Here is a 19,143-nt window from a genome sequence, read left to right as displayed (position 1 = left end):
TTTTTTAAAGATTCCCATTAAAGATTCAAGAAATTATTTGAATTACTTACAATGATTCCAATGAAAGTCCCCATCTTAAACTTACAATTTGATTGAGAAGAAAAACAGCAGGGAGAATTTTAATTGTTCATGTTTTTAATATATTTTATTTGGTCCTCATTTCTTGTATTTTACAATGTTTACTAATAGGAACACATACCCTGGGAAATCCCTTTAGTCTTTGGATTGCTTTAGTAAACTGGGCTATCCTAGGAATATTTTTATATATATGATAGAATTTACCTAAACATGAAGTACTTGCTGTGACAGCTAAATGCAATCTTCATGTACAGTGATCTTATGATGCAATGGTATATGGCAGACATGTCAAACTTGTGATGTCACATGACATCGTGCAACATATTGGGATGGTTTTGCCATTGCCGGCAATAAATATAGAGTGGTTATTCCTGTCTGGACTATTTCACAAAGCTGATGTATATTTCTTAATTCATGATACTGATATTTCTAATACTCATCTTCATGTCCTGCTGAGAACTTCCATAGACATCTATTTAGCATTTTATTAGATATAAAATGCAACCAAAGGGGGAAGCAGCCTGAGGTTTTGGATTCAAAGATCCCTCAAATCCAGGCACTATGGTCAATGATCAAGGTTGACAGGAATGGTAAGCCACAATATCCAGTGAGTCTTCTTTATCTCTGTGCAAGGAGGACTTTGATGTGATCAAACAAGGTGATGTTAATGATCCAGCAGGAAATTACACTTTATTGCAAAAATGGAGTAAGATCTGTTGATAGGTCATTGCATAGTTTATTAATGTGTGAAAAAATGACCAAATTATGCATGCATATATATTTCTAGTTGGCACATATTAAACTGAAGTCTCAATTTTATATTTTAATAATAGCAATGATGAAACTTTGCTTTTTTAACTCATTGTCTTATTAGACTCTAGAAACACGAATGTCATAACTTCATCAACTTGACCTTAGTGCCGAGTTTATGAACTAGAGTGGATTAACTGACCAACCCACTCACCTCCACTAGCCATTCTGCAATTTTCTATGTATATCCATTTTCTATGGACTTACAACCATTTGTTTAGTGACCATTCGAAGTTACAATGGCACTGAAAAATGTAATTTATAACCATTTTTCACACTTATGTCTGTTGCAGCATCCCTATGGTCATGTGACCAAAATTCAGATCCTTGGCAACTGATTCATACTTATCTCGGTTGCAGTATCCCAGAATTAGGTGATTACTTTTTGCAACCTTTTGACAAGGAAAGTCAATGGGGAAGCCAGATTCACTTAACCATTGTGTTACTAACTTAACAACTGCAGTGATTCACTTAACAACTATGGCAGGAAAGGTGGTAAAATGGGGCAGAACTCACTGTTCAACTGTCTCACATAACAACAAAAATTTTGTGCTCAATTGTGGTAAGCTGAGAACTACCTATATTTATTTTTTCACTCAAATTTGAAGGCTGTTCAAAACTGCAAGTCTTAATTATGGCCCTTAAAAGATGCTTTTTATCTAGACCCTCTGCCTTAATTTCAAAACAAACAAAGATGCAACCTATGCTTGGATATGTAAATAGAGTGAACTGGGGGGAAAGAAAACATGTTACAATTATACTTTGTATCTGTTAACAATTAGAAATAATGCATTATTTTTAAAAATGGAATTTATTTTGTAACCACAGACTAACTGGTCAATTCATTTTCATTTATATCAGTTCTAAAAGAAGCTGGAAATCATTCTTTTTTTCTTTTTTTGCTGTTTATTATTCTGTTTCATTCTTGTCCTCTTTTTCTCTCTTTACTCTCTTTCCTTTATTCATTGTATTGATTATTAGTTCTTTTTTGTTTTAACAATCAAGTTATTTAAAAAATAGTAACTTTGTATCTGGAAACTAATGGCTGAGATATCATCATCATAATTTTTTATTTTATTTATTTATTTTAATTCCATTTATATCCCACCCTTTCTCCGAAGACTCAGAGGCTGTTTGATTTCTTTGAGAAGAAATCAAACAGCCTCTGTTTGATTTCTTCTCAAAGCTGACATGCAAGTCAAAAATAAATGCATCTAGTATCCAGAAAAAATAAGTTTGGAAAGTAAATCAATATGGAAAATCAAATAGAAAAAAACCCATTAACATATTTACAATAATAGATTGGACCAGATATAGCTGTATCTGGGACCAAGAGAAACCCTTTACAATATCTTCTCTGTTCTTAGGTGGTGAGTTCCCAACACTGCCATATATAGCCAAGTCAGTTTTTCTTGCTAAACTGAAAGATTGGGATGCACAAGCATTTTTTTGTTATACCAAGCTTGTTTTTCATCTCTATTATCAACAAGGAAGTATCATAAAATATGTAGGGGAATATTTGGAACATGAAATTTGTGTCAAAGTAAAAATTTTTCTTCTGTTGTCTTACTTCTGAGAGAAGTTTTCTTTAAATGTTTACTAACACTAAGTATTTGTAATATAGTTACAAGCACAACTAAACATGTTATTTCTGCCTTTTTTTAAATGACCCTTACTTCTGAACATACTTTTACAATGATTATACATTAGGACTAGAATTTCCATTATTAAGCTATGCAGTCATAAAATGCAACATCATGTGACCTGACTGCTTAGTGATGGCAATACCAGGAATGCTTGCTGCCATTTTTAAGTAAATCATGTGCTGCCATTACATGTGAATTCACATACTTACCATTTGTGAGCTCCCGCTGATTTCCCCATTGACTTTGCTTATCAGAAGGAGTGAGTCACCAATGGCATTCATGTGACTATTGGATGCTGCAGTACAGGTAATTACCCAGATACGAGCATTTATTTAGGGAGATTTCACAAAAACAAGGTTATTCAGAAAGGGTACTTACATTAGAAACTCAAAATTGTGATAAAAAACAGGCCTCTGTAGCCATGTGACTTGGATTCATGTCTTGGCTGCTGCAGTGGCCATTTTAACTCTGTGACTTGCCTGGGCCAGTTCAAACCTATAAGAAGGCGGAAGTGTGTGTGGGGGCGTGTTTTTGTGCCTGGTCACAAGGTCAAACAAGACCCAGTGATTTTTGCAGCTGGCACCATTTGTTTTTGTTTTCCTGGAGCTGTGTGGAAGATCTGCTGCTTGCTGGGCTTGAGGACTACTATAGAGAGCTAGAATTACTTCTGTAAGTATTTTAAAATATTCTTTTTTGTTACTCTATAGTACTGTCCTGTATTGCTTGTAATCACTTTGGGAACTGCTCTGCTTTTTATTGTGTTTGTAGGTACAGTACTTTGCAAGATTGTTTGTTTGCATTTGCCTGAAACTTATAGCATGTGGCTGCTTCTGCCTCATCTCCCTAGCACAGACCGACCTGAGATTCTGCTGACCCCTTACTGGAAGGAAATTCCCCCCCCCCATTTTGGATTTTGTGTGGAGAGATAAGATAAGATAACCTTTATTGTCATTTTTTACTGTGGGCACAACAGCACACATCAAAAATGAAATCTAGTTGCCCACTCTCAAAGTGAACATATACATGACACACACCTAAACATACTATATACAACATATGTATAGACCCACATCCCTACGTATACATAACAAATAAATATTAAACACTGTCCATCTTGACTGTATAACAGAAGGAGGAAGCTTGAGAGTTCACAAGGTTAATGCCGTATGGAATGAAACTATGGCTGAATCTGGATGTTCTGCTACGGATACCACGAAGCCTCCTCCCAGAAGGTAACAAGGAAAACAGGTCATGAAGAAGATGTGTAGTGTCCCAGATAATCTTACGGATCCTGCTCAAGCAACGCTTCTGTGCTATGTCCTGGATGTGCTGATCGGGCAGTGTTTTTTTAAAAAAACTGCCTGCAGAAGTTGTGGGTGTTCTCTCATTGGACTGGATAGGCATTTATCAGATATACAGTATGGTACTATACTGTACTCTCTTGTGAGAGCATTGGTTAGACTAGATGACCTCAAGGTCCCCTCCATCTCTGTTACTGTTGCAAGCCGACAGTTCTGTAAACTCCACCCCATCTCCCTCTACATGCCTGCCTGGAAATACTTAAGCTAAAGCTACTTACTTTAGTGGCAACTGAAGAAGCTTGAGCTGCCTAGCAACAAATGGTTGTTTTTTTTTAAAAAGTGTGCTGCCTGCTTGGGAGGCAGTTTACTGTAGTTTCTGAAACCTGAAACAGCTGTTTGGCAGCTAGAAACAGCCTGCAGCAGCAGCGGGAAAAGTCAGTACAGGCAGTTCAGGATGAAATAAGTCAAATCTTCATTCATTTAAGAACCCATTTGATTCAATTAATGAGTGATTTTAAAATGTTGTAATATTGAGTCTGATTCATTTGACGATTATGAGCCTAATGTGCAGGCTCTATTAGCCTCGTACCTCAGGGACTACCTGTATCATAATTATGAGCTGGTCACTGAGTGCCCTGACAGCAATGACATTATCATGGGAAGACTGCAATGGCTACAACTTTGAGGACCATTCATAAATATCATCCATTCAGCGTTGTTACAATAGATAATAATTATTATTATTATTATTATTATTATTATTATTATTATTATTATTATTATTATTATTATTTTATTTATATACCGCCCTTCTCCCGAAGGACTCAGGGCGGTGAGCAGGGCAAGCATAAAAAAAAATACAAAGTTACAAAAGTTAAAAAAGGATTAAATATATGCCCACTAAAAACAGTAAATACAAATATTAAAATAACAATAAAATAAATAAAATAACAATAAAACAATAAAATTAAAATAACAATAAAAAAACCCCACCCATCCCCCATCAGGCCAGGCCGGCTTGTTCAAATGTCTTTAGATCGCGACGGAAGGAGCGAAGATCGGGCGCCATCCGGAGCTCAACCGGTAACTGATTTCATAGCTCCGGGGCGCCCACAGAGAAGGATCTCCCCCTGGGGGCCACCAATCGACATTCTCTGATCGGTGGCACCCTGAGGAGGCCCTCTCTGTGGGAACGCACAGGGCGAAGGGAAGTTGATGCCGGCAGCAGGTGTTCCCTAAGGTACTCCGGACCCATGCCATGTAGGGTCTTAAACACCATTACTAGTACCTTGAGTTGCTGAATTAAGTAAGGACCATTTTTATTTGCATTTATTCATTCCCATAGAGTATTCTCAATGGAAGCAGAAATCATTAAGGAAATGATTGGTCCATTAGTGGGGGAAAGTGGCAAGAAGGTGACAAGCAACAGGGAGAAAGCAGAACTATTTAACTTGTTTTTTGCATCTGTCTTTACACAAAGGGTAAAAACAGTCCAACCTACCAATACCAGTGCCATAAAAAACAGAATAGAAACGCAAGTTAAGATAGGCAAGAAAATGGTGAGCACCTGTCCAGCCTAGACGAGTTCAAATCACCAGGACCAGATGGATTACAACCCAAGGTTCTCAAGGAACTGGCAGACGTGATCTCAGAACCACTGAACTATATTTTTCAAAGATCCTGGAGCACTGGGGAACTACCAGAGGACTGGAAGAGAGCTGATGTAGTTCCCATCTTCAAAAAAGGGAAAAAAATAGATCGAGGAAACTACAGACCTATCAGCCTGACCTCAATACCTGGGAAGATTCTGGAAAAGATAATCAAACAACAAATCAGCGAACACCTTGATGCAAACAAAGTTATCACTAAAAGCCAACATGGGTTTGTCAAAAACAGATCATGACAGACAAACCTTATTGCATTCTTTGACCAAGTGACAAAACTAGTGGACCAGAGGAATGCTGTGGATATAATTTACTTGGATTTCAGTAAGGCATTTGATAAAGTAGATCACAACCTATTACTTGATAAGATAGAAAAATGTGGGTTTGATAACATCACCACCAGATGGATTCGTAGCTGGCTGACAGGCTGTACTCAGTGTGTGGTCCTCAATGGAACTGCATCTACATGGAAGGAAGTGTGTAGTGGGGTGCCCCAGGGCTCTGTTCTGGGCCCAGTGCTCTTCAACATCTTCATCAACGATTTGGATGAGGGGATAGAAGGGGAACTCATCGAATTTGCAGATGACACCAAGCTGGCAGGAATAGCCAATTCTCCAGAAGATAGGCTTAAGATACAGGAGGATCTGGACAGACTTGAACACTGGGCACTATCTAACAAAATGAAATTCAATTGTGAAAAAAGTAAGGTTCTACATTCAGGCAGGAAAAATCAAATGCACAGGTATAGTATAGGTGGTACCTTGCTTGATAGTAGTATCTGTGAGAGGGATCTCGGAGTCCTAGTAGACAATCATTTCAATGTGAGCCAGCAGTGTGCTGCAGCTGCCAAAAAAGCCAACACAGTGCTAGGCTGCATTAACAGAGGGATAGAATCAAGATCACATGAAGTATTGATACCACTTTACAATGCCTTGGTAAGGCCACATCTGGAATACTGCATCCAGTTTTGGTCACCACGATGTAAAAAGATGTTGAGACTCTAGAATGGGTACAGAGAAGAGCAACAAAGATGATTGGGGGACTGGAGGCTAAAACATATAGGGAACGGTTGCTGGAATTGGGTATGTGTAGTTTAATGAAGAGAAGGGTGAGGGGTGACATGCTAGCAGTGTTCCAATATCTCAGGGGCTACCACAAAGAAGAGGGAGCCAAGCTCTTCTCCAAAGCACCTGAAAGCAGGACAAGAAGCAATGGATGGAAACTAGTCAAGGAGAGAAGCAACCTAGAACTAAGGAGAAACTTCCTGATAGTTAGAACAATTAACCAGTGGAACAACCTGCCTCCAGAAGTGGTGAAAGCTCCAACACTGGAAGTTTTTAAGAAGAACTGGACAGCCATTTGCCTGAAATGGTATAGGGTTTCCTGCCTGAGCAGGGGGTTGGACTAGATGACCTCCAAGGTCCCTTCCAAATTATATCATCATCATCATCATCATCATCATCATCATCATTATTATTATTATTATTATTATTATTATTATTATTATTATTATAACTGATACATTCAAAGGAATTATTTCAGCACACAGTGACTGGACACATACTACCTTCTGTCTCATTCTTAAGTATGGGAAATATCTAGCTATCAACTTAAATCTAGATATCAGCTTCAATTTGTACTTTTGATATTTGTTTTTTTTAATAGAATACATTTTTAATATTGTTAAATATTAAAGTATATGACCAATGAAACAAATGAAAAAGGGCAAGTTCTACCTGAAATTATCAAATTAAGAATTTGGTGGCTGATGTATCTTCACTTCTAAAGTGAGAGAAAAAATATTTCTCCCGTTCTGCAATGAAACATATTATTTAAAAGTAAAAACATATTAACTATATGCTAAATAGGAAGCATGTTTCCTATTAACTGTATCTGTTGATAAATCACAGATTCTATTATGTCTTTTGGAGGATTTCCTTAGAGATCTTTCAAATTCCAAAAGAATATTCCAGATATACAATAGAATTTCACAGATTTCAATCCCTGAGTAGAGTGGCAGTCCAACAAGGAATACTTCCATGTCAGATGATGATTCACTATCATCCCTTCTCAAATACTGGCATTCTAATGATGTCACAGATGGAGGAAGAGCAATTTTCTCTTGCTCCCCTAACATGTGCTGCAATATACCCCTTTTCTCATTTTACTATGAATAGATCATTTCTCATGGCCCAGGACTCAGACTGAATCTGAAGAAGCTGCTCCAGTGGAGTCTGTGGAATATCAGGCTCAGGAAACAAAGCCAAGAATCACCTGAGACTAATTCAAACACAGGCACCATCTGAACAGCTGGAGCCGTCAGGTGATGATCATGTAAGGCTTCCAAGCTTTTGCACCCAGTGAGTATAGCAAAGAACAGAGCAAAGACATTTCATAAGGTTCCTTACCAAGCAAGAGAATAAATCCCTTGATTAAAATTAGTGGCTACAGCATGATTTAAGAGGCAGCCCTGACCCATGATCCCTCCTTGGAAAAGACCATCTGATTTTGGCTCATGTGATGTTCTGCTCCTGAAATTCTGATCCTTAGACTGGCTGATACCTTTATCTAAATTTTAGATTTTTAAAATTAGATTTTGACTATTTTTGTTTTGCATGTTCCAGTTAGAAACATAACTATTCAGGCAAGCTGTTTTCATAGGTTCTGGTTTGGTTTGCATTCCTTGTGTGTTATCTCTGGCTTTGAATAAGCTGCTCATTTTCATATATTAAAATGTATCATTGAAACAAGAAAGAGGACACCATTAACTATGGAAATGTGACAGGAATGGACTATTTCTTTGGCCACCCAAGAAAGTTTCAAGGTCCCAACAGGAAGGAATAACAACAGTAGCCACTAAGAAGGGACAAAAGGCAAAAACCACTATCATACCATTGATCAGAGCAATGAAGAAATAATTTATCTGCCACAGATTCTTCCTGCCATGTATCTGTAGATTGCTCTGCTGATAAAATTAAGATCTATCAGACTACATTGGTCTTTGAAGCAGGCACTAGTTGAAGTGTTTATACATTGTAGTTTGTAGTCCTAACTCCTTTGGTAAATTCAAGATGATCTATACTGTATGCGTTTCAGCACACATTGTTATGCATTACTCACTTGGGAGTAAATTCCCTTCACTAAATGAGCTGACCTCTCAGGAAACATACTTAGGATCAGACTGCAATATATTGGACCAACTGGACCCTATGTAATGATATTGTTCCATCTGTTGCAAATATCAATTTAAATATAGGATGGGATAGAATTATTTATGACAAACAATTGAATAGTCTTATGGAATAACCAGATTAAGCCAGCCATTAAGTGGATCTGTATTATTTTTCAAAAAATATTTTTATAGAAAGGTTTGTCTCCATTTGCAAATGTGTAGTTACAAAAAGCAAGTCATGTCTTTTGATGTTGCATTTGTCAAAGAGACTGCATAAAATCCCATTGCTGGGGCTGTAATCTTATGTTAATTTTTCAAGTTTCAAGTAAAAGAAGCAAACATTACACAACCTCCCTCACAAATATATATACATTTTTAATTATTATGAAAGTTTAAAGAAACATTAAAGTGACTAGTATTACTAACTTGTCTTTCTTTTTACCTTCAGTCTTCACTACTGTAGCTTATTTAATGAATAGGGAAACACTGAATCTGTCTAGAAATTTTCCAGACAAATAATTGCACTTAATTCTGCTATTCAGTCTGTGGCTTTATGAATTCTTGTCCCTTATCAGTTCTACCAGCTGTACAAGGGCAGCCCTAAACATCTATCTTTTACAAAACATTTTTATGACTGTCAGAAGATTGTTTGTTTATAGGTGGAAACCAAAATATTAATCTACTCAGATATTTGTGGTTGCTTTGTTACCAATATAATGGCATCCGCTATCACTTGGCGAGTTAATCCTGTTAACATTTCCTATTTGTCTAGGATTCACACACACATGTACGCGTGCGTACACACACACAAACGCAGAATAGGATGTGAAAAATGCAAGCATCCATTGTCAATGTTATTCTGGTTTTTTCCCTAAATGAAAAAATTGTTCAAGTTTCAGATTTTAGAAATGAGAATATAAGGAAAGAGGTTTTTTTTTCCATAAATGATTTCAGAAAAAAAATGCAATGAGATACCCATTTCTTGTATGGAATAATTGTTGATTTTGCTCTCAGACAACATAAGATAATTTGCTCAAATTTTATCAAATTTCCACATTGATAAACATTCTTTCAAAGTGGAAATGTTAGGAATATTTCTAAATTCTGTATTATTGTTTCATTGGATTATTTTAGTAACAAATTACTGAAATGCTTCAATTATATATTAAAAACAATGTAGGATATCAGTCTTGCTTGGGTTGGGGACTCCAGAACAGTTTGGTGACCAATGGAAAGATTACAGTTGCCATCAATAAAAGGGAAAGGGCTGTTTTGTTTTGTTTTTTTAGCAATTTTTGTAGGGTATCTAAAAATTTGGAGATCTTAGTGTTAACCCACCTTCTCAATAACTGACCTTTACCTTTGAAAATTTATAGTAAAAAAAGTATGATGTTAGACTAATGTGTTAGGAAGAGTGTTTAAGGATGGGAAATGGGACCAGTTTTTCTTGTGGAGGCCTTCTCAGTCCTTACTGGGAAAGGAAAAAGGCAACTTTTTTCACTTAATACTAGTAGTGCTACAATTGGAAAGGGAAGGTAAATCAATATTACTGCAGTCCTGTATTACTGCAGTCCTGCCTTGGTGGAGCAGTGGGCTAATGCCTCCTTAAGTAACACCAGCTGCCTGCAATTAGTGCAGATTCGCATCCCACCAGGCTCAAGGTTGACTCAGCCTTCCATCCTTCTGAGGTAGGTAAAATGAGGACCCAGATTGTTGGGGGCAATAAGCTGACTTTGTAATAATGCCGCTTGGGGTGTGTGTGAAAGCCCTAATAAGCAGGCATATACATAGAATGAAGGCTACTGCTAAGCTTGTAAGCCGCCCTGAGTCTTCGGAGAAGGGCGGGATATAAATGGAATTTAAAAAAAATATTTCACTTGGAAATGAGCTCATAACATTACTTTGGGGTAAAAATGTTTGTTGTTGATCTATAAGCGCTCCTAGGTTATGGTGATTATCATTTTTGTTATTACTAACAATGCCTTACTATATTACTATGCCATTTATATACTACCCAACTCCCTTTCTGTAAAATTTAATATTGGTCAGGAAGGCATTACTACATTACTCAGTGTTAAAAAATACACACAGAGAGATAAATCCCATTTAGAAGATACAATCAAGTCTAGGAGGAAACAAAGATCCTAGGGTACGAAGTTTTATTTAATCTGGTTGATGATGATGCAGTTTTGAACAAAGATATTAAAAAGTGAAATAAAATTATTTTCTTTGTTTTGCTACAGGATGAAAAGATTACATTTTAGTTCTCCTGTTAAGGAAGCTTTTTTAAGATGAATCCTGTCACATATTCAAATTTAAGAGTAAATTTATATACAACGAATATTTTTATAATTGTAATTATTGCATCTTGCTTAAGTGTTGTTCCACTATGAGTACAAACCATCTAGTAAAAATATCTGGAGCTGGCTTGCCTGTAGAATGTTTGTTATCAGTGTAACATTGCCTATCAACAGAATTCAAAGCTTTTCTGCCTGAAGGATATCCTGCTGATTAGGAAGATAAAAAAGATCGTGTTAGTAAGAAAGAATGACATAGATTATTGGTTCAGAGAAAAATACTTGACTTTTATATTTGTTTTTGTGTTTAGCCCTAATATATTATTTTTATTTTATAGCACATTCTTGGGCTCAAATCTTTCTCTATAATTGCAAATCTGCATAAGCAAAAGCCATTCTTAATGGAAATGGCTGTTATTTATAAATCAAAACAAAATATATATAACAGTGACATCTTCTGAAGAATCCAAGGCATATAGCCTAGAACAGGCATGTCAAATTGCCAGCCCACGGGCTGGATGGATCACGCCAAAACCGTGCCCACCCCATTGCCAGCAATGGGGAAAATTCCCCATACATCGTGCAATGTCGCAAGTTTGACATGACTGGCCTAGGAGAATGGGACAACAGGCCAAGACTTTATAATTGAAATGAAATGAAATGAACCTTTATTGTCAAAGTACAACTATGTGTACATTGAGATTAGCTGAGCCTCCCTTTGTGCTCCCACCCCCAACACACAGTGACAACAAACCCTCCATCTTACTACACCATGTGAACCAACTACACCACACACCGGCCTCCCAAGTCAATTCTGCATAAAATTCACAAAAGTTATTTCTCATTCAAAAGCCTCACAGCCTGTTTTTCAGCCTGTTGGTGTGGCTGGCTATACTTGAATCCTGTCACTTACTATGTCCCATATATCTTTTGAGGAAAGTATGGAAATAGTTTGCCACTGCTTTTTTCAAGATGATGAGATATTCATTTAGTTGTTTTTATTTTATCTTTAAATTGTATAACCTGTCAGTACTTGAAGATGTGTTTAACACTACGAAAGCTAGAACATATTTAATGTAACTTCTAATTATTTGAATATTATATAGGATCAGATCCTCACTGCTATCTGGATCTTAAGGATTGTTGTTGCTTTTTTTAATTGCAAGAGTTGCATTGTTAAGCCACAAAAATCAGAATCAAATCAATTTAAAAACATTTCTTCTTATAAATAGCATTAGAGATGACCACTTTTATCGAAGGTTCTTTTTGTGCTGTATAGCAACTTTCTAGCCTAAACTTCTGAAGGCCATGTCAGGATTGGCTGTGAAGTTTTCCAGAGTTATGGTTCTGAGAGACTTCAACTGCCCTACCTGAGGTAGACCTCTGAGGCAGCCAGAAAGTTCATGGCCACGACTTGGCCTATCCCAGATCATTCTTCATCCAACTCAAGACATGATGTTCTTGTTGGAGCAGTGGTAATGTGATCTAAGATGGTAATGTCATGGTCAGATCACAACCTGGTGATTTTGAGGTTCTCTTGGCTAAGCCCTCTGCAAGGAGACTGAATATATTTGACTAGTCCACCCACTGATGGATCTAGTTGGGTTTCAAAGGAGAAATACTACTCACCTGTTATACAGTCCTGTGGAGGCCCTGGTGGCTACCTGAAATAGAACTGTTAGACATCACCTATGTAGCTTTGCCTAATGCTCTTGTTATTCCCTGTGGTACATGGAGAAGTTGAGAAGCTGAAAAGGATCAAGAGACTCCTAAAGCACCGTTGGAAGAAAAAGAACTAATTTGACCAAACATACGCTAAACTGCTATTGCCTACTTCATGGCAGTAAGAATGGAGAAGTGACAATACTTCTCCATTCTTATTGCATCCAAAGAATACCACCCAGTGGTCCTGTTTAGGGTCATCCAGACTCTCCTCAGAAAGGGAGCTCAGAGGTGCATCTGTACAGCTGTACAGAATTTTCCATGTATCTGGAAGATAAAATTGCTAAGTTTTCATTCCCAGTTGCATACCAAGTGTGACACACGTCCTGTGGCTATGCCTAGAGAGAAGACTTATCCTGAGAAAGCAGACAGAGCTTCCAGAATGTTAATGCATCCATTTATGTGTCAGACCTATATCTCTCCTAGCTGGTTAAAGTCTCCAGAAGATATCATGTGAATAGATCCAAGTGATGGTGAATTCATCCTTGCTGGAAGAGATGTTCCCGGTTCCTTTTTAAAGAGGAACTGCTATGCCCCTTTTCAAGAAGCCATCACTGGACAATTGTTCTGGACAATTTTTGTACAGTCTCCCACCTTCCTTTTTTAGGTAAGATGGTTGAAAAGGTGGTGTCATTGCAACTCCAAAGATCCTGAAGGAAACAGATTATCTGGACCCTTTTCAGTCAGCTTTCAGGTTTGGATATGGGACAGAAACAGCATTGGTCACACTCATGGATGACATCTGGTTACAGCAGATAGAGGTGGTACATCCATCCTTGCCATTTTTGAAACTATCAACCCTGTAAACCTTTGGGGCTGATTAGGCAGTTGGAGTGGGTGGCTTTGTAGTGGTCCATCTCCTTCCTCCGAGGTTAGTCACAATGTTGATAAGGATTGAGAGGTGCAACTTGTGGCCCCTGCTTTGTGGGATGGTGCAAGGCTTGGTTCTCTTTCTTCTTTTTAATATCTACATGAAACTGGCAAAATCATCCATCACCACAAGATGAGGTATTATCATTATGATAGTGATACCCAGCTACGTATATCCATCCTAGGCAAAATGAATAATGCTATGTATGTTCTTTTGAGGTGCCTGGAGGCTGTGGATGCATGGTTGAGGAACAAGAGACTTCAGCTAGTCTTGTTCCTCCATCTAGTAAGATGGAGTGATTTCAGAATGTATCTGAGAATTTGGGTTTTGGATGCGGTTGTAGTATCTACTGTTTCTTCAACATTATTTCTATTGAGAAAAATGGAAATAATGTTGAAGGAAGTCTGACGGATAACATTTATTGCGGATAACATTGTGCTATCATGAGTTGTCCCATGGCAAGTTGGCTGCAGCAATATGGCCACAATGAGATGGCTACGCCAGGTTGGCTGTGGCAAGATGGTTGTGGTGAGTTGGCCATAGCAAGTTGGTCACGCTGAGCTGGCCATGGCGAATTATCCTAGACCCACTTTCAGGTCCAATTCAAAGAGTGGATTATTACCTTCAAAGCCCCACATGACCTGAGGCAAGGTTACCTATGGAACCATCTTTGTCCCATTATATCAGCCTGTCACATCTGAGTTAAGCAGGGAAAATATGTTATGGACCACATAAGCTAAACCCCTTCTCTGCCATTGCCCCTGTTCCATGGAACACTCTCCATCAGGGTTGGATCCCCCATTCTCCTAGCCTTCCAGAAACATATGAAAGCATAGCTCTGTGGCCTTCCTTGTGGCCTAAAGAGGAGCTCTCTGCCAAGGTGTTGACCAGCATCCTGAAAATCCTTTCTTTACCTTTTAGCTAATTTTTAATATTGCTTGCCCCTTTTTACATTTTATACACACTTGTTACATTTGTAATATTTTATTATACACAGCCCAGAGTCTCTCTGTGAAGGAAATAGGCAGTTTTAAAATTTGATAAACAAACAAATACATAAATTCTGACATTTTGTGAATTCAGGCTTGTTTTAAAAAAGATCAAGCTTCAGATTGTGGGAAAGTTTTTGCTTATCTTCAGGTGTTGACTTGCTTTTTGTTAAATGCATGTGCAAAAGACTAAATGCAGTTTTCCCCACAGGTTTATTTAAAGATAATGTTTTCCACGTTTTCTTCCTCTTCATTTGCTAGGATGGGACAGAACTCCACAAATAATAAGGAACAATTCAAAAATGTATTTATAGCTTTGTAGTGTGGAGTGGATGAAACTGGAGGAATTCAGAAATTCATGATGAATCTAGTCCTAATAAAGAGGTTTAACTTCAGCCAAACAGATTTCATTAATAGGAAGCAAAGTTAACTGAAACAGCACAAAATAAATAAGCAAGTGAACATTATGCTTATATGGTTATGGGATGTAGCTTCAGTATGTTGGAACAATACACCACCTGCACAACAGCTACTATAGATAAGGGGACAAATTCTATGGAAATGCCAATATTATTATATGAATGAGCAAAGAAAAATTTTGGGGGGAGGGGTTCCACTTGAATAGAAATATTTCGACTAGCTAATAGAATTGCGCTGTTTAAAATATCTTGTATGAAATTGATTATATAAACTTGTTTGTATGTGTATCTGGGGTGTTTTACCTGGGAATATGAAAGTGAAAACCTAGTTCTTCCATCAACCCTGGAAGCCTGCAATGTGGATGAATGAGACTAAATTATGAGATTGTCTTCTCAATAACTTGGGTTATTTTATGTATATATTGTTTTATGTTTCAATTTTTATTGTTATTTATGTCTGATTTTTTTAAAAAATATTGTGATATGTTAATTGTTATTAGAAGGGACGCGGTGGCTCAGTGGGTTAGGACGCTGAGCTTGTCGATCAGAAGGTCGGCAGTTTGGCGGGTCGAATCCCGAGTGCCGCGGAACAGAGTGAGCGCCTGTTACTCGTCCCAGCTTCTGCCAACCTAGCAGTTCGAAAGCACGTAAAAATGCAAGTAGAAAAATAGGGACCACTACGGTGGGAAGGTAACAGCGTTCCGTGTGCCTTTGGCGTCTAGTCATGCCGGCCACATGACCACGGAGACGTCCTCGGACAAGCGCTGGCTCTTCGGCTTTGAAACGGAGATGAGCACCGGCCCCTAGAGTTGGAAACGACTAGCACGCATGTGCGGGGGAACCTTTACCTTTTACCTAATTGTTATTCTGCTTCTAAGCTGCCCAGAGTCACTTTTTGTGGCTGTATAAATTTGCTAAATAAATCAAATGTTACTTAGCGTGTCCTCACATATCTGATTAAGCCTCCGCAAACTCTTAATAAACTTTTAGAGACTTTTCATCTGTGTCCCAAGAGTAAAGGAACCTTGCCACCCAGATAGCAGAAGAGGCAGGAAGTGCTGTTCCCCCCTCCCCAAGGTATTTCTCCAACAGTAGCCAGTTTACCATCTAATACCAATGGATAGGAAGCTACATGCTTTCTGAATGATCTTCTAATGCATATGAAATGCTATCAACCCCAACAGGGAACACATTAAGTAGGTTTTCTTACAAGAATTAAGGACCATTTTCTTTTTTATTTCATTTCTTGTCCTGGTGATTTTGCTATATCTCCTAGAAAGTAAAGCAGCATAAAACAGATACTTAATTTTTTCATATTTCTAAATTCCCTTGCCTGTTCTAAAGTTGAATGTGACACAAATCACTTCATTGTGGTCCAGTTCTTAATGAAGTTTTATTCTCCCAGTACTGAAAATGAATTAGAGAAAAAGTAAGCAGGAATATCTGATTATATCTGTGTAAATTTAAGTATGTAAGTATCTGTGAGTATAAGTAGAAAACTTCTTGATTCCCAGGACATGAGTATGGGCAAATCACTATTTTCAAACTTAGGACATCATTAATAGGAATGGTATTCCAGGATTGTTTTGCAACAAACCCAGTCTGCAGAAAGGGATGAAATAATGAATTTAGACAACTAGTTAAATTAACCTGCTTAATATCACCATTAAACCATACGCTTACCAATTATACTTAAAGCTTCTACATTGGCCTGTATAGAATAATCTTGTTATTCTACAAGCCAAGTTTAAACCTGAATTCTCACTAAGCAAAGAGTAGAACAAGAGGGTATTCCAGCACTTATATTCATATATGTGAACAGAATGATGAAATCTAAGCAAGAATTTCACCCTTCAGTATGTTCAGAGAAGCCAACTCCCATATTACTATAAGTAACAACATGTCTACCATTTTATCTACCTTGAAGTTTATTGCAAGGAGGTCAAACTAGTAACTATAATGAAATAAAAAGAAGTCAAAGTTTTATCAGCAGATCTAGGTATAGATAGGACAAACATAGCAGATATATCTGATTACGACTCACACCCTAGTCAGTACCTCTTTACTCTCCTACCATTGGGTAGTAGATATAGAAGTATAGCCAGCCACACCAACAGGCTGAAGAACAGTTTCTATCCATGGGCTGTCAGGCTCCTGAATGGGAAATAATTCCATGTATGATAGACTTGCCGGGCCGGCGCGTTGTGCAATTAGCTCACATGGTGTAACAAGATGGTGGGTTTGTTGTCACTGTGAGTTGTGGGGGGGTGCATGAAGGGAGGCTCAGCCAATCTCATTGTACACATGTTGTACTTTGATAATAAAGGTTGATTGATTGCAAGATTCATAAACATTATCTTCCAACTGTCAAATGGCTGGGCAGAATAAGCAACATTACGAATAATGTCCTTAAGCACTCAAGAACTGTCTTAAATTTCACTATATCTGGAAAAGCTACTTTACACGGGACATCTTTAAGATTTTCAAGACCTAAAACATTATGTATGATTAACACATCTCTATTTATTGGATTGACAGAAGACTTAAACTGCAGTCAAATTCCCTTGCAGAACGTTTCTTACAATTCTGCACATGTACTATTGCAATGCAGTTGGAGTCTGGAATATCTTTGTAGTATACACTATACTACTTTGCACAGGTTTTAGTTATTGTTTGATATTTTTATTTAAATTTGTTTTTAAAATTCAGCCCACAATTATCTTCAGACAGGTTTGTCTCATCCTGAGAAAAAGAAATAGGACATTAAACTGAACTCAAATTGATACATGCAAAAAAAGTGGGAAACTTCACCAAAAGGTATAACAATATATGTAAGAATTGGCACTAACAGATGTTTGGAGGTTATGGGATCCAACAAAGAGAAGGCAGTGCTGGATTTTGACCATCAAAAGGACATGAGTGTTCTCTCCCCACCCTCTCTACATCCACTGAGAGATTGTCTCCACAAATTATCTGATGAAGATAATTTATTATAGACTCAATTGGTATTGATCAGCAACAGATTAGTTTACTATAATCTTATTACTAAATGATCAGTCTTCATATGTATCAAAGGAGATTGCAAAATGTTGCTCAATTTCATTTATACATTCACAGAATTGTGGAAAATTTTGAAAAATCCAGCCTTATGTAATTAATAGTTTTTCTTTGAAATCACTGTTTTGTACATTTTTAAAAATAGCTTAAATTTAGTATCTTTTTCTTTAAAATCACTATTCATTTCTTTCCTCTATACTTTCTAAGAAGTTTTTTAAGGTTGATCATAGAATTAGTGTTGGAAGCCACCTTAGAAATCATATTTGTTCTTAAACAAAACCACAAATAAATGAACAGAAAATATAGTGACATGTTCCCAACCTGGTATCATGTGACATTATAACATGTGCTTATGATGATAAGAATGGATGAATGACTTTACAGAGCAGTTGGGTGAAGTGGCCCAAGAACTGAATATTTCCTGAGGATTACCATGTAATGCACACTCAGCTGCATTTCGGATTGCTCCACTATTGTGTGACTTTTTACACCTTCTATAAAATGGCATGTAAGATCTAAAACATCAGAGAAACATGGAGAAGAAAGATTATGGAAAGAGTGATCTATGCCAGAACTTTTATCTTCTGCACAATTATATTCTACTCTTCAGTATAAATTCTTAGTGTAGTTAAGGGTAAAACAAAACAATGTACATTAACATAATAGTTTTTCCACTGGTGCCAGAATACAGATACTTCAGCCTGAGACTAGGCCAATGATCTGATCAGGAAATTTTAGTTGGACAATGAATTTCATTTGACTGATTAAATCTGCATGTATTTGCATACATTTACATGTGCTGACTTGGAAACAAACATATTTCCTATGTCTTGATTATCTTTTTCACATGGACTTTGCATTTTAATAGACATTTTGTAATACCTCATTTTTCCAGTATGAAAAACGCTACTCACCATCTGTAGTTTTATGGATGTGGGCATTAAACATTTGTAATCCCCCTAACCAAGTTTTGCATATTCAATTATATGCCATTAATTATCCTCCCTCCCTCGTCTTTTTCTTCATCTAAAGAAACAAAAGGTACACAAATTGGAACTCGTTGCAACTCTGTGAAAGCTTCCTCTGCAAATTTCCCGCCTTGCCACCCCCTTCGGCT

This window comes from Vipera ursinii, assembly GCF_947247035.1.
Source record: "Vipera ursinii genome assembly, chromosome: Z".
NCBI classification, from domain to species: domain Eukaryota; kingdom Metazoa; phylum Chordata; class Lepidosauria; order Squamata; family Viperidae; genus Vipera; species Vipera ursinii.
The sequence above is the reverse complement of the archived record's forward strand: the minus strand, read 5'-3'. Positions refer to the sequence as shown.